The sequence below is a fragment of the Bufo bufo genome, chromosome 5 (assembly GCF_905171765.1).
Source record: "Bufo bufo chromosome 5, aBufBuf1.1, whole genome shotgun sequence".
Classification (NCBI taxonomy): domain Eukaryota; kingdom Metazoa; phylum Chordata; class Amphibia; order Anura; family Bufonidae; genus Bufo; species Bufo bufo.
This window is the reverse complement of record NC_053393.1, coordinates 43,935,889-43,949,867: the sequence shown is the minus strand read 5'-3', so window position 1 is coordinate 43,949,867 and position 13,979 is coordinate 43,935,889.

Here is a 13,979-nt window from a genome sequence, read left to right as displayed (position 1 = left end):
GTGCTTGTTCCATTCACTTGATTTTTTTTTTCAATTTCACCCCTCTAAGATTTTTTCAATACATGATTTGGAATATTAAACGGTGCCATTAAAATTTCCCCCAAATTCTTGAATGGCCGTTTCTTGACAATCCTTTCAAGACTGAGGTTATCCCTGTTGCTTGTGCACCTTCTTCTACCATACTTTTTCCTTCCACTCAGCTTTCCATTAATATGCTTGGATACAGCACTCTGTGAACAGCTAGCTTCTTTAGTAATGACCTTTTGTGGCTTACCCTCCTTGTGGAGGATGTCAATGACTATCTTCTGGACAACTGTCAACAGTCTTCCCCATGATTGTGGAGCCTAGTGAATCAGACTGAGGGACCATTTAAAGGTTTAGGAAACCTTTAAAAGGGGTTTTGTGTTGATTAGCTGATTAGAGTGTGACACCGTGAGTCTACAAGATTGAACTTTTCACATGTTCTAATTTTCTAAGATATTGAATTTTGGGTTTTCATTAGCTGTAAGCCATAATCATTAACTTTATCAGAAATAAACGCCTAAAATAGATCCGCCTGTGTGTAATCTATGGAATATATGAGTTTCACTTTTTTAATTGAATTATTAAAATGTATTAACTTTTTGATGATATTTGAATTTATTGAGATGCACCTGTATAATCCTTGATTGATCAGTATTAGAACTGAACACAGAACCTATGGTGTTAAACCATAGAAGGATTGGGGGGACCTCTAATCATTTAGATCCAGGCTTCTGCAGTGATATCACAGGCACGACTTGTGTATCTTCACGACAGGATGTTACCATTACATCTCATTATATTATTATATCCTAGACTACAATTAGGGTATAATCACCTTCTTTCCCCAGGTGTGGCTATTAGGGTCATTTAACCTTCTCTATTTTTTGTTGCTTCTCCCACAATGCTGTGCGGTTTATAGCTTCTGTTTGGACCTTTGGATAGATTGTGGTTGGATCTCGTCCGAGTTCCTGGTGCTTCCATAGCTCCTTCGAAGTTAAGTCTTTTCTTTCCCTTTTGTATTTTGTTTGGGTTCTGTTTGCTACATTTCCCTATTGTTTGTATTAGGCCTGTCGGAGACTCCTGTTCGTCCTCCCTTTTGGAGGAACAGGTAGTCTAGTCCCTGCCATTAGTACCAGAGTCCTATAGGGCTTGATAGGACTCTAGGTATTCCTGCGTATGAACTCACCTACCTTTGGGGTCTGTTCATACTGGTAGTCAGGATTTTGGTTAGGGTTTTCACTAGGAGGTGTCCATTTTCCTTCCCTAGTTCTCAGGCCTGATTCCCTGTTCCCCCCTTCCCTCTTATGCTCTGTGTGGTGTTTCCCTCCCACATCGAAGCGTGACAGTATTTTTTTTTTAAACTGGCCTAAGGAGCGCCCCTGATGGTGGAGGTAGATAATTTCCTAGGTTGTCCATGTAGCACAAAGACAAACAGTATCAAGTCCTCCAGATCGAGAGAGGCTATTCGTAGTGCTACTAACACATGAGGGTCCTAATGGGGTAAGTAACACTGTCAAAGTATGTCAACTCACATAGTTGATGAGTCGCATGCAACTAGAAACACAAGCAACAAAAATCAGCACAAAAATAAAAATAATCCTGTTGTCAGACTCTCGTTGGTCATGCAGAAAGTCAATGATGAATGGAAAGAATGAGACACAAAACCAGACTTGTGGAATAACAACTGAGTGTAGTGGAGACATCAATGGAGCAATTCTTCATGGTGTGAATGGTACAGAGCGGAGATGTGATCATTCGGGAAGTATAGCCGCATGATCGCTTCATTCTTGGACTAAATGCTAGATCAAAACAGGGACCTACTACTGGGACCTCCACTGATCTCCAGAATGGGGAACCCCTTTTGCCCAGGTGGTAAGTCTGCAGCTAGGGGTTTAATAGGAGCTGTGATCAAGCAAGCGCCTTAGAGCTCCACCGAATGAACTGGATCTCCACTGATCTGGCATTTTATCTCCTATACAACTACTTGGCTTTCCACAGCCATGTCTTTTTCAACTAATGGGACATAGAAATGCATGGTTGTATCCGGGTGGTTGGAGGCCGTGACTGATCAATAGAATGGGCAGCATGGTGGCTCAGTGGTTAGCACTGGTGCCTTGCAGTGCTGGGGTCCTAGGCTCAAATCTGACCAGGGACAACATCTGCATGGAGACTGTATGACATGTGTTATGGACTATTGATACAAAATGGATACTTGCTTGTTGAGGACTATGTTTAGCTAAGATGGCGGCCAGGCATTCAGCCAACACCTATAAACTAGAATCTTACTTTGTGTTTTATCATGTGTTTCTTTGTGGTTTCCGTTCAGCTCAAGCAAGCAGTTACAAAGAGGTTTCAGTTAAGCTCAAGCAAGCAGTTATAAAGAAAGAATAAGAAGTAACGGTTTCTCCCACGAGCAAGGGGGGAGGGGGGAGGAATTCCTCTGAGCCGTCAAGGTTACAGAAAAAGTATAATGTTCGTAGCCAATAGAAAAGATATACTCTATCTTTCACCCTCCCCCTCCCACTTCATCCCGTCGTAAAACCTATGTATTGTGTGTTGTTTTCAGAAATAAACTAGAGATCCTGTTTAACTCCTTGCTGTGAGTTGTCTCAGTCTGATCTCTCCGTGCACGTACATTAATTAATTTGGAGCAGTACATCAACCGAACTGGCAGCTTGGCCAGAACCAGAACAATTTTGGCGCCCAACGTGGGGCTCGAGGATTGGACCCTCTGTTCCCGTACCCCCGGAGACCAGACGAGGAGAGGCGCACTAACGGACACCGGGATCGCAACCCGTGATATGAGGTGAGAAAATTGAGTCATCTTGCCTATAAAGTGTCCCCTGGTGTAGCCTCTTGGAGTTCGTCTGAGGGAGGGGTGCGGAAGCAGTCTGGGACGTCCTCGAGGGCATGAAAGTAAGAACCCCATATGTTTTTTAAAGTCTTGATGTACTGTGTTGTGCCTATAAGTTGTGAAGACCCTGTTGACAAGTATCACTGACTGAGACACGGAGTTCTCCTGTGTGCCTGTATCGGAGTTCAGCCCGGCGTCTGACTCAAATCTCCATAAAGGGGACGATCACAGATGGGTGGAGAGCGGTTCGGGGTAGCCCAGAGTGTGCTGCCGGGACTCAAAGGTCTTCACGTCCAGTGATTACTTTATACAGAGGTCTTTAGGCGGCTCCAGTAGGTGCGAGAGACGATTAGACAGTACGCAAGGGTTCTTCCTTGATGTATTGTGGTTTATTGTTTTTAATGTGCGACCCTTTGTAACGGAAACACAGACTGATAGAAACCCAAAGGTCTCCTAAAGTGCCTGTGTCAATCGGTCACCCTGGTGTTGTGACCGAGAGACGACAGAAGGGAGGAGACCGGCCAGTGTCTACCCAGAGTGTGTGGGACATTAGGCTCAACGTGTTATATCGGGTTTCTGTGTTGTCCAGAACAAGGTGAAGGATCCAGAAGATGGGAAATGAGGAAAGTGTCCCGAAGGGTTACTGTTCACCTGAACAGTACGTGGCGGACAGGAGAGGCAAACGTTTCATAAAAGGATTAACTAAGTTGGAGAAGAGTTATAGTGTCTGTAAAGGAGGCATCCTTTGGAGTGCCACCTGGCAAGTGTTGTTAAACGAGAAAAGAGAGAAGTTAGAGGATGATAAATTGACAGACATGGTCCGTGTGTGGTTGGACTGAAGTAAAGAATTTGAACAGACGGGGGGGAGAACAAAATTTTGATGAGAAAAGACAGAGATATTTCTGTAAACCTGGTGTTGCATTGATACATGACTTGCCAACACCCTATAATGGCGCCGGGAAGAAAGCAGGTGGGTGGACCTGCAAAACATGTGGTCAACAGAATCCCTCCTCCCGAAATACGTGCCTTGCCTGTGGGGCTCCCCACCCACAAAACCACACCTTGGTAACTACTCCCCGGCACGTCCCATCACTTCCCGTGTTAGCTACAGCGCCATCTTGTCCCCAGGCAACGCCCATGAACGGACCTTTAATATCATTCGGTCCGGACCCCCCCGTCACTCCTATGTCACCCTTGCCCCTTCCTACTACCTTGTACCCCATGGTTAACCCGGACGGTACATTCATGCTACCACACTCACCTGCCACCCTTACTCCTATAATGGTAGGGGGGCAACCTGATAAAGCAGAACAGGGGGATGCAGACGGTGCTGCAGAATTCACAATGGGCATACAAAATGCACCGGGTAATTGTCACGAGGGTATCAAGAGCCACGTCTGACTCCGTTATACCCAGGGTCAGGAAGTCGCAGCGGGTGGCTGCGCGCTCTATATCTAAAGATCACAGTGTTTCTTAGTTATTGTTTTCTGTGTTTGCCTTGCTATCCTTTTTGTCTCTCTCAGGGATCCGTAGCTTCTCCTCCTCAGCTGTTTCTTGTCTGCCACTCCCTACCTCCTTATATTCTCCCCTCACACTTCTTTAGTTGCCAGTTATAGAGCTTCCTGCCTGGACATCTATACTGACCCACTGGAGTGGTTAATCCTGGTTGTTGTTCCTGTGTGCTACCCTCCGGATCCCTGTTTGGCTTATTGTTGTCTCTTGTTGTCGCCCACCTGGGAATATATGTTGAGTCTGTGTTGTCTGTCCTCCCCTTGGTGTTTTCCCTTAGAGTTAGTGGTGCGGACTAGTGTTCCCATCGCCCTGTTCACTACCTAGGGCTCAGCTCAGGGAAAGCCAGGGCTTTAGGCACGTGATCGGCGTACGGGTGAGGAACCCGTCTAGGGACGTCAGGGCAGCCAGGTGCCAGCCGCCAGGTGAGTCAGGGGTCACCATCTTCCCTCTCACTTGGGCAGGGCCTTCCTCGTTCCCTCCCTCTGTGTCACGTACTGTATGTGATAGCCACGCCGACCATGATAGTAATATGCAGACTCCTCCGCGGGGTACCCCGACAGACTACGGTGATCCACCAACTTTATCCCTGGCACCACAGTGGACTGTGCCCATGGTCGTGCGCCCATCATGACGTTCACAAGATCAAATACTGCAGGGTCAGATTACAGAGTTAGAAAAGAACTTACAGAAAATTGAGCAGGGAAACCTTGAGACACTGAAAGAAGCCCTAGCACTTAACCGGCCACAGGGACCACCAAAATATGTGTCTTTCACCCCACAACAGTTATTCACCATAGTGAATTTACTGCCTGACCCTGAGACCCATCCCATGCCCTTTTTCAGGAAACTGTCCCAAGTGCATCAAACCTATGGGTGCACATGGTCGGACCTGCAAAGTATAGTGGAAAACAAGACAGGTGAATACTCCACACTGATAATGGATCAAATCCACATCCCTGAACTTAAAGGTGCTAACTTTGACCCCCGGGATCATGAGTCTGGAGAATTCTTTATAGAACAACTGCAGAAATGGGCGAAAGCAAGATTAGCAGATCATTCCACCACATTGCAGGACAGCTACGGGGGATCAGTTGACCCCCACCTTTTTTTTCTTTTCACAGAAATGTTCGTTTCTGTGTTAAGATCCTCTTTACAAGGAACAAGAAACTGTCTTGCTTCCTGGTCTTTGTGGTTTTCACTCAAATTATGTGACACCCATGGCTGCTGGATGTCTGACAATAAAATTCTGCACTGATTCATATGAGCAAGGGGATTCGCTGCAAACCATTTTGCACCTCATCCCCGATACTCTCTGGGCCAGAGGACCCCAGGATATCGGATGCCTCAACGTCCCACCGGTCACTGTGACCCTAAAGGATCCCAAGGTTCTGCCATACAAAGCGCAATATCCGCTTTCTATCTCACAACAGGATGCTATTACCCTCCAGGTGCAGGCCCTCCTGCAGGATGGGGCAATCAAGATCACTACTTCTCCCTGTAACTCACCCCTTTACCCAGTACGGAAGAAAAGGGAGAAAGGACAGCCTCCAACGTACCGCATGGTGCAGGACCTCCGAGCTGTCAATGAGGCTACTGTTCTTGAGACACCTATTGTCCCCAATCCGCACACACTCCTTGCTGGCATTCCACCCACTGCCACTACTTTCACTGTCATTGATCTGGCCAATGCATTCTTTTCTGTTCCCTTACATGAGAAATGTCAGTTTCTTTTTGCTTTCACACATGCAGGCAAACAGTACACCTGGACTGTTATGCCTCAAGGGGCTCAAAACAGCCCTTCCTGCTTCAGCAAGGCTATGTCCTCTGTTCTGCAACCCTGGCAAGCAGATCACCCGGATGTGGAACTCCTCCAGTATGTGGATGACCTTCTCCTCTGTGCGGTCTCTCCCCAAATCTGCATGACAAAATCTGTCTCACTTCTCCAGTTTTTAGCCTCTGCTGGATGTCGAGTCTCACAAGCCAAACTACAACTGTGTCTCCCCAAAGTTGTCTTCCTAGGTCATTGCATCTCTCAAGGTCACAAGCACCTAACTGAGGCGAGGAAGCAGGCTATCTCTGACATCCAACTCCCGGACACTCCTCATCAGCTGCAAACCTTTCTGGGACTCATCTCCTACTGCAGGCCTTGGATATCTGATGCTTCTGTCCTCATGCAGCCCTTATATGACTGTATACCTCGTAATGCTGCTACTCCTTTCCAGATGACAATGGAGGCCGGAGAAGCTTTTCAGTCATTGAAGGCCGCCATTGCATCTGCCCCTGCTCTTGGCATCCCCAACTACAACCTTCCTTTCCGGCTGTATGTCATGGAACGCCAAGGTCACGCCACTGGAGTCCTCACTCAAACTCATGGTGGCCGCAATCGACCCTTGGGTTACTATTCTAAGCGTCTTGACCCGGTAGCCAGAGCTGCCCCTTCCTGTGTCAGAGCTATCTATGCTGCCAGCTCTCTTCTAAACGTCACATCTGACGTTGTGCTGGGTCATCCCCTCACTATTCTGGCTCCCCATGACATTTCTGCCATCCTCCAGCAGACTCAACCTAAACACCTCACTGCACAGCTCCACCTCCGGCTTCAGTGTAGTTTGCTTCTGCCAGATAATGTCACCATTCAGAGGTGCCACATCCTCAATCCTGCTGCACTCCTTCCTCTTCCAAGGGGGGAGTATAATGGAGATTCTGAAGATTTTATTGATCTACATGCTGAAGAGGATCTTCAGGAAGAAGAACTATGGGCCTCAACCGACTCTCTTTACAAGGAACAAGAACATGATTGCATCACAATGATGGAAGCTGAAGTAGGGACACCACCATCAGTCCAAGACACTCCTCTGACAAACCCTCATTGGATTCTCTTTGTGGACGGCTCAAGGTACGCCGATGACAAGGGGAAGTTCCATACAGGCATGGCAGTCACAAGTGAGCATGAAGTGCTGTGTGCAAGACAATTGCGCCCAGACAAGTCAGCACAAGAAGCTGAACTTATTGCCCTCACTGAAGCCTGCCTCATGGCAAAAGACTCTACCGCCAATATCTACACAGATTCTAGATATGCCTTTGGAGTGGTTCATGACTTTGGACTAATATGGAAGGCCCGGGATTACATCACAGCTGCAGGAACCCCGATTAAGAATGCTGCAGCACTAGCAGCCCTAGTGGCAGCAGTACTCCTGCCCAACCAAGTGGCAGTGATCAAAGTAAAGGCCCATACTCGAGCTGACACCCCTGAGGCCAGAGGAAACGCCCTAGCTGACCAAGCGGCCAAGGAAGCAGCAGTGAAAGAGGAAAGAGTCCAGTCAGACCAGATTATGATAACACAGGAGGACCTGGAACAAGAAGAAATCACATGGGACCTACTGAAACAAATGCAGAAACAGGCCACTCCCAGGGAAAAGGAAATCTGGCTGAAAGAATCAGCCCTCGAAGAAGAATCTGGACTCTGGACACAAGGAAAGAGAGTCTGCCTACCCAGAGCTCTTTATCCCCTAATAGCCTCAGTGGCCCATGGGCCCACCCACCAATCCAAAACCATCATGAAAGAACTAATTAACAAAATATGGGTGGCCCCAGGGATAACCCCTGTCCTGGTGAGACATACTCAAGCGTGTCTCATCTGTGCAGAGTGTAACCCCGGCAGAACCGAGCCCACTCCCAGAAAATGTCTCCCGAAAGCCTTATATCCCTTTCAGAGGATACAAATCGATCATATCCAGATGCCAATGTGCCAAGGGTTTCAATATGTGCTAGTAGTGATAGACTTGTTCTCTGGGTGGCCAGAAGCCTACCCCGTCCGAAACCAGACAGCAACCACTACTGCAAAAAAACTGATGCAGGAGCTTGTCTGTAGGTTCGGAGTACCTGAGGTCATTGAGAGTGATCAGGGCCCAGCATTCACTGCTAGTCTAACCCAAGAGGTCTGGAAGATGGTAGGGTCACACCTGGCGTATCATACCCCATACAGGCCCCAAAGCAGCGGCAAAGTCGAAAGATTGAACGGGGTGTTAAAATCTAAAATGCTGAAGATGACCAGGGAGACAGGGCTTAATTGGGTTCAGTGTTTGCCTATAACCCTCTTTTCAGTTAGGCATACACCAAGGCCCCCACACAAACTAACCCCATATGAGATCTTATTTGGAACAGGGCCAAGAATGGGACAGTATTTCCCACAACAGTTAAAAATGCATTATGAATCTGTTGCAAAATATGTGATAGCCTTGAGCAAGCAATTGTCTAATATACATGCACAAGTTTTCTCTTCCATTCCAGATCCTAACTCCCTGGAGGGAAGCCACACTCTCAAACCTGGAGAGTGGGTGGTGGTCAAGAAACACGTCAGAAGCACCCTCGAACCACGATATGAGGGACCTTACCAGGTGTTGCTGACCACCCCAACCTCTGTGAAACTCGAAGGGAGACCCACCTGGATCCACGCTTCACATTGTAAAAGAGTGAAGGCTGCCCCACCGTCCCAGGAACCATAAGCCATGAGGATTCACATACTGATCATGACTTTGACAGTGGGCATATCTGCAGTATTCACGCCACTGGGTGATGAATCGGACAATTCACTGATACGGCACCATCAAATTTTAGTCCAGGGGTTGAAGGAGACTGAAACTCTGAGAGATTGTTGGATCTGTACCCACAGTCCCGTGAGTTCAACCAGTATGCCTTATTTTGCAATACCCCTGGACCTTTCTGAACTGATTGACCTGTCTAATTCTACCATCATTCTCACTAGTATACACCAAGTTAAATCCAGTACAAACAAGGACAGGGAAGTAGCCTTACCTGTTGCAGGGTGGGCAGATGCCCCATGGCTCATGATAAACAGATCAGGACCCTCGGTAGATCATAGCTCTACTCCTTGGCAAGAGGGACACTGGGCTAATGTCACATGTTTTCCTAGCTGGACACACTGTTATTGTCTCCAAGTACAAACCAAAGGTATGACATTTAGTCCACACATACACTCAGGTTGCAATGATTCAAAAACAGACAGCCACGTGCAGTGTATTGGTGTAGATGCTGAGAACGGAAAGGATCTGCCCTGTAACAACCGTACTGTACAGGATCTCCGGACAGGTATATTAGCTAACGACACCGAAAGCCAGTCAAAAGGATATGAGTTGGCGAAAGGGACACAATTAGCCAAACTAATTACCCGATTATTCAATGGCACAGCAGTAGCAGTTCCAGACGACATATACTTAGTTTGTGGACACAAAGCATACAAATGGTTATCCGAGAATGTCACAGGACTGTGCACCATCGCCAGGCTTACTCCTGCTACCTTTATAGTACCACACTCTCAAATTGACATAAATGCAGTACCTAAACACACCTTGTATCGTAGGGCCAAAGATAACACACCCAGACCAAATGGCAAGCCACATGTAGTAGAGATGAGCATTACCAACAAAATTGTTAGTTCCATCTTCATATATCCCATGATAATGCAGATGTGGGATCATCTGGTAGTAGCAACAGACTACCTGGATGACCAAATATGGGAAGTGATGAGACTTATGAATACCTCAAACATTGTGCAAAACCAGTTAATCATTGCCACCAACCAACACACATTAGTTCTAGATTATGTTACAGCTAAAGATGGAGGTATGTGCCAGGTTGTGGGACCCTCTTGTTGCCATTACATAGACCCGCAGGGTAATTTGCAAGTTAAGGTGGGTCTAGAGAAGATGGCGGATTTAAGAGATAAATGGCTGGATGCACATAAAGCTGAAAAAAGATACATGGTGGTCTGATACCTTCTCTTCCCTTAACCCCAATAACTGGTTCAAAGGTATTGGGGGTTGGCTCATGGGAATTGTCCAAGTAATATTGCAGGTAGCCCTAATAATATTGGTGATATATGTAGTGATTAAGCTCGTTCTTATTTGTGTGACCCACTTTTCAAAAAGAATGAAGAAAACTGATGAACGACCTATTATGCTCCTCTACGATGAGGAAGGACAGAAGGAAACATCATTCAACACAGCTCCCCCTCCTCACAATGATGCCTGGCTGAGATAGGGTGAGATGAATCCCAGGGTATTACCACAAGTCCGAGCAACCGGGAGCCTACCTATAAGGGGTAGGTTGTCGCCACTGCGGGTGAAGAGGATACGAATGGTATGCCCAGGGGATTCGCTAGGCGAAGGGAAAGTCTACAATCAAGTTTCCAAGGGGGGACTGTTATGGACTATTGATACAAAATGGATACTTGCTTGTTGAGGACTATGTTTAGCTAAGATGGCGGCCAGGCATTCAGCCAACACCTATAAACTAGAATCTTACTTTGTGTTTTATCATGTGTTTCTTTGTGGTTTCCGTTCAGCTGAAGCAAGCAGTTACAAAGAGGTTTCAGTTAAGCTCAAGCAAGCAGTTATAAAGAAAGAATAAGAAGTAACGGTTTCTCCCACGAGCAAGGGGGGAGGGGGGAGGAATTCCTCTGAGCCGTCAAGGTTACAGAAAAAGTATAATGTTCGTAGCCAATAGAAAAGATATACTCTATCTTTCACCCTCCCCCCCCCACTTCATCCCGTCGTAAAACCTATGTATTGTGTGTTGTTTTCAGAAATAAACTAGAGATCCTGTTTAACTCCTTGCTGTGAGTTGTCTCAGTCTGATCTCTCCGTGCACGTACATTAATTAATTTGGAGCAGTACATCAACCGAACTGGCAGCTTGGCCAGAACCAGAACACATGCTGCTAGGGAACTTTGTAAAGATTGTGAGCCCCATTGGGAACAGAGTGATACTAATGTCTGTTAAGCACTGTGGAAGATGTCAGTGCTATATAAGTGAGTAAAATAAATATATACTCACCTATCCATGTGTGACATAGCAAGGGGTTTTGTTTGGGAAGGCAGGTATTTTCCTCCCAACATAGGCGGCTAGGCTGATTTCCAGCCAGGTGAGATCAAATACCAGACCGGAGTTTAAGTGCCGGTCCGGGTTTTTGCAGCACCTGGCTGTCCTTTACATAGGCAGCTGGGCTCAGATCAAACGCTCTGTCTTGGTATCTGAGGCATGGTGCCGTGCTAGAGGGCTAAGAGCCGCATGCGGGGAAACAGGCCTCCTAAAGCCTGTTGTGGACCGCTGAAAAAAACTGCTAACAAGGTGACGGTTTTGTGCTTTGTACTTTCCTTTGTGTGAACGAACAGTAAGACTGAAAAATGTTGCTTCGTTTTTTCCTCCTGTGTGAATAAACACTGAAGTTTTGTTTTACAAACTGTTTCTTTTGCCTCTGTTCTGCGTCCGCTTACTCTGCCTACCAGAGCAAATCCTCACAATTGGTGGCTTGGAGCGGGCACACGCAGTGAGGCTGGGGTAACCGCCGAAATATTTTTTCGGGTACGGCTAGATGTCCTGGATTAAACCAGCTAAATTTAAGCCTGTGTCACGTGACAAAATGGAGGCTGTAATGAAAGCTCTCGTGGAGGCTAATCAACACCAGCAAGAAACAAACCAGCTGCTGTTACAACACGTGATGGCTTTACAGACGGCAGGAGCGTCCCAGAGTGTCCATGATGTCCGGAAAGTGGTCCGTGCGGCGATCCCCAAGATGACACCATCAGGTGACGTCGAAACCTACCTGGTGATGTACGAGAAGGTGGCTACAAGAAAGAATCTACCCCGAGATCAGTGGGCTGAGGTCATCGCTCCGTTCCTGACATCTGATTCTCAGCGGGTGTATTTCGACTTGCTGGACGATCAAGCGGCCGACTACCAGAAAGTCAAGGGTGAGATTCTGGCAAGACTGGGGGTGAATGTGTTGATCCGGGCCCAGCGGGTGCATCAGTGGGAGTTTCAGCCGGCTGAGCCCGTGAGACCCCAGTATTATAAATTACTTAACCTCTTGCAAAAGTGGCTACAGCCTGACATGCTGAGCCCCACTGCTATGCTGGACTGTCTGGTGGCTGATATGTTCTGGAGGGCTTTGCCACCCCCTCTCCAGCAATGGATCGGCCAGGTCTCTCGAGGTAATGCTCTCGAGATGGTCGACCTGGTGGAGCGCTATGAGGCTACCCAGAATCTACAGGGGAATTCTTTTGGGTGGGGGGTAGTCAAATCCCTTAACTCTCCACCCCAGACACGGCGATTTGTGCCCACCAAACTTGCCCGGGATGTACCCCCTGTGGACCCAGCTCCAATAGTCTGTTGGAGGTGTCGGGAGCCTGGCCATGTATGAGCTGACTGTCCACATCAGGTGGAAGCCATGGACATGAACTATGGCATCCATCAGTCGTTATATGCTAGGAAGCTGTGTGCAGTGGATGCCACGGAGACTCTGAATCACCTGTGACAGGTGGAGGTGGGAGACACTCCAGCGGAGGCTCTGTTGACCCTGGTAAGTGCTCCCCTGGTACGGTCCACTGAGTATACTGGCTGGAAAGTCAGGGTCATGTGTATTCATGGAGACTTAAAGGGATTCTGTCATCAGAATTTAGGCCTATAACCTAAACATATGCCGAGGTCCCTACTAATACACAGAATCCTAAAGTGACCTTATCAAATGCGCCTGTGGCTCTATAATCATATAAAACAGGTTTATATAACCTGTCACTCACGTCAAAATGTGTCCAAGGGGACGTCTCACGATGCAGGGTGCCCGGCTGCAGCCATCTCCTTTCGGTGCCCAGCGCCGCCTTCTGAATTGAAATCTCCGCCCTCCCTTCCATTAGAGCCGCCTACCTCAGTTCATCGTTCACTCCTGGCAGCGGCCTCGTTATGCGAAGTGCTGTAATCGGGCGGCCAAGGCAGGTTCTAGTGAAGTGCGCCGGCCGGCGCATGCGCACTTCGCATAACGAGGCCGCTGCCAGGAGTGAACGATGAACTGAGGTAGACGGCTCTAATGGAAGGGAGGGCGGAGATTTCAAGACGCACCTAGGTTTTTGAGGAAGAAGATAAGAAAAAATTGTTTAAACCAAATGGTGTGCTTTTGAACTAATGGGGTCTGTGGATGACACTGTCATGGGGGATCTGTGGATGACACACTGTCATGGGGGATCTGTGGATGACACACTGTCATGGGGGATCTGTGGATGACACTTATGTGCTTATAACCCCCATCATCCTAAAGAATACACTGATGTACTTAAGGTACTGTGCATTGGTGTATTCTCAAGGATGAGGGGAGTTATATTCAGATTAAATATAAGCAGTGGCGCACCTACAGGGGGGGTCCAGCGGGTCTGGACCCCCCCTAGAACAACCAACCAAATTTTTTTTTTTTTAATCCTTCAGGGCCGCACCGCCGATCACCACAGGCGGCGCGGCCCTGGATGTAATTGCGGCCGCGGCGGTGGTGGGGGGGGCCGGGGGTGCAGTGGGAGTACTAGGAGATGAGCGCTTCCATTGTGGAAGCGCTCATCTCCATATCTAATCCATCTGTATCGCCGTCCTTAGGACAGCGATACAGATGCCTGTGCTGTGCTGCGGCAGGGGAGGGAGAGGCGTGTCCCTCCCCTGTTCTTCTGATAGGCCGCAGGCACTAATGCCTGCAGCCTATCAGAGGCCGGCTCAGGCGAGATGACGTCATCATCACGCGCCTGAGCCGGGCA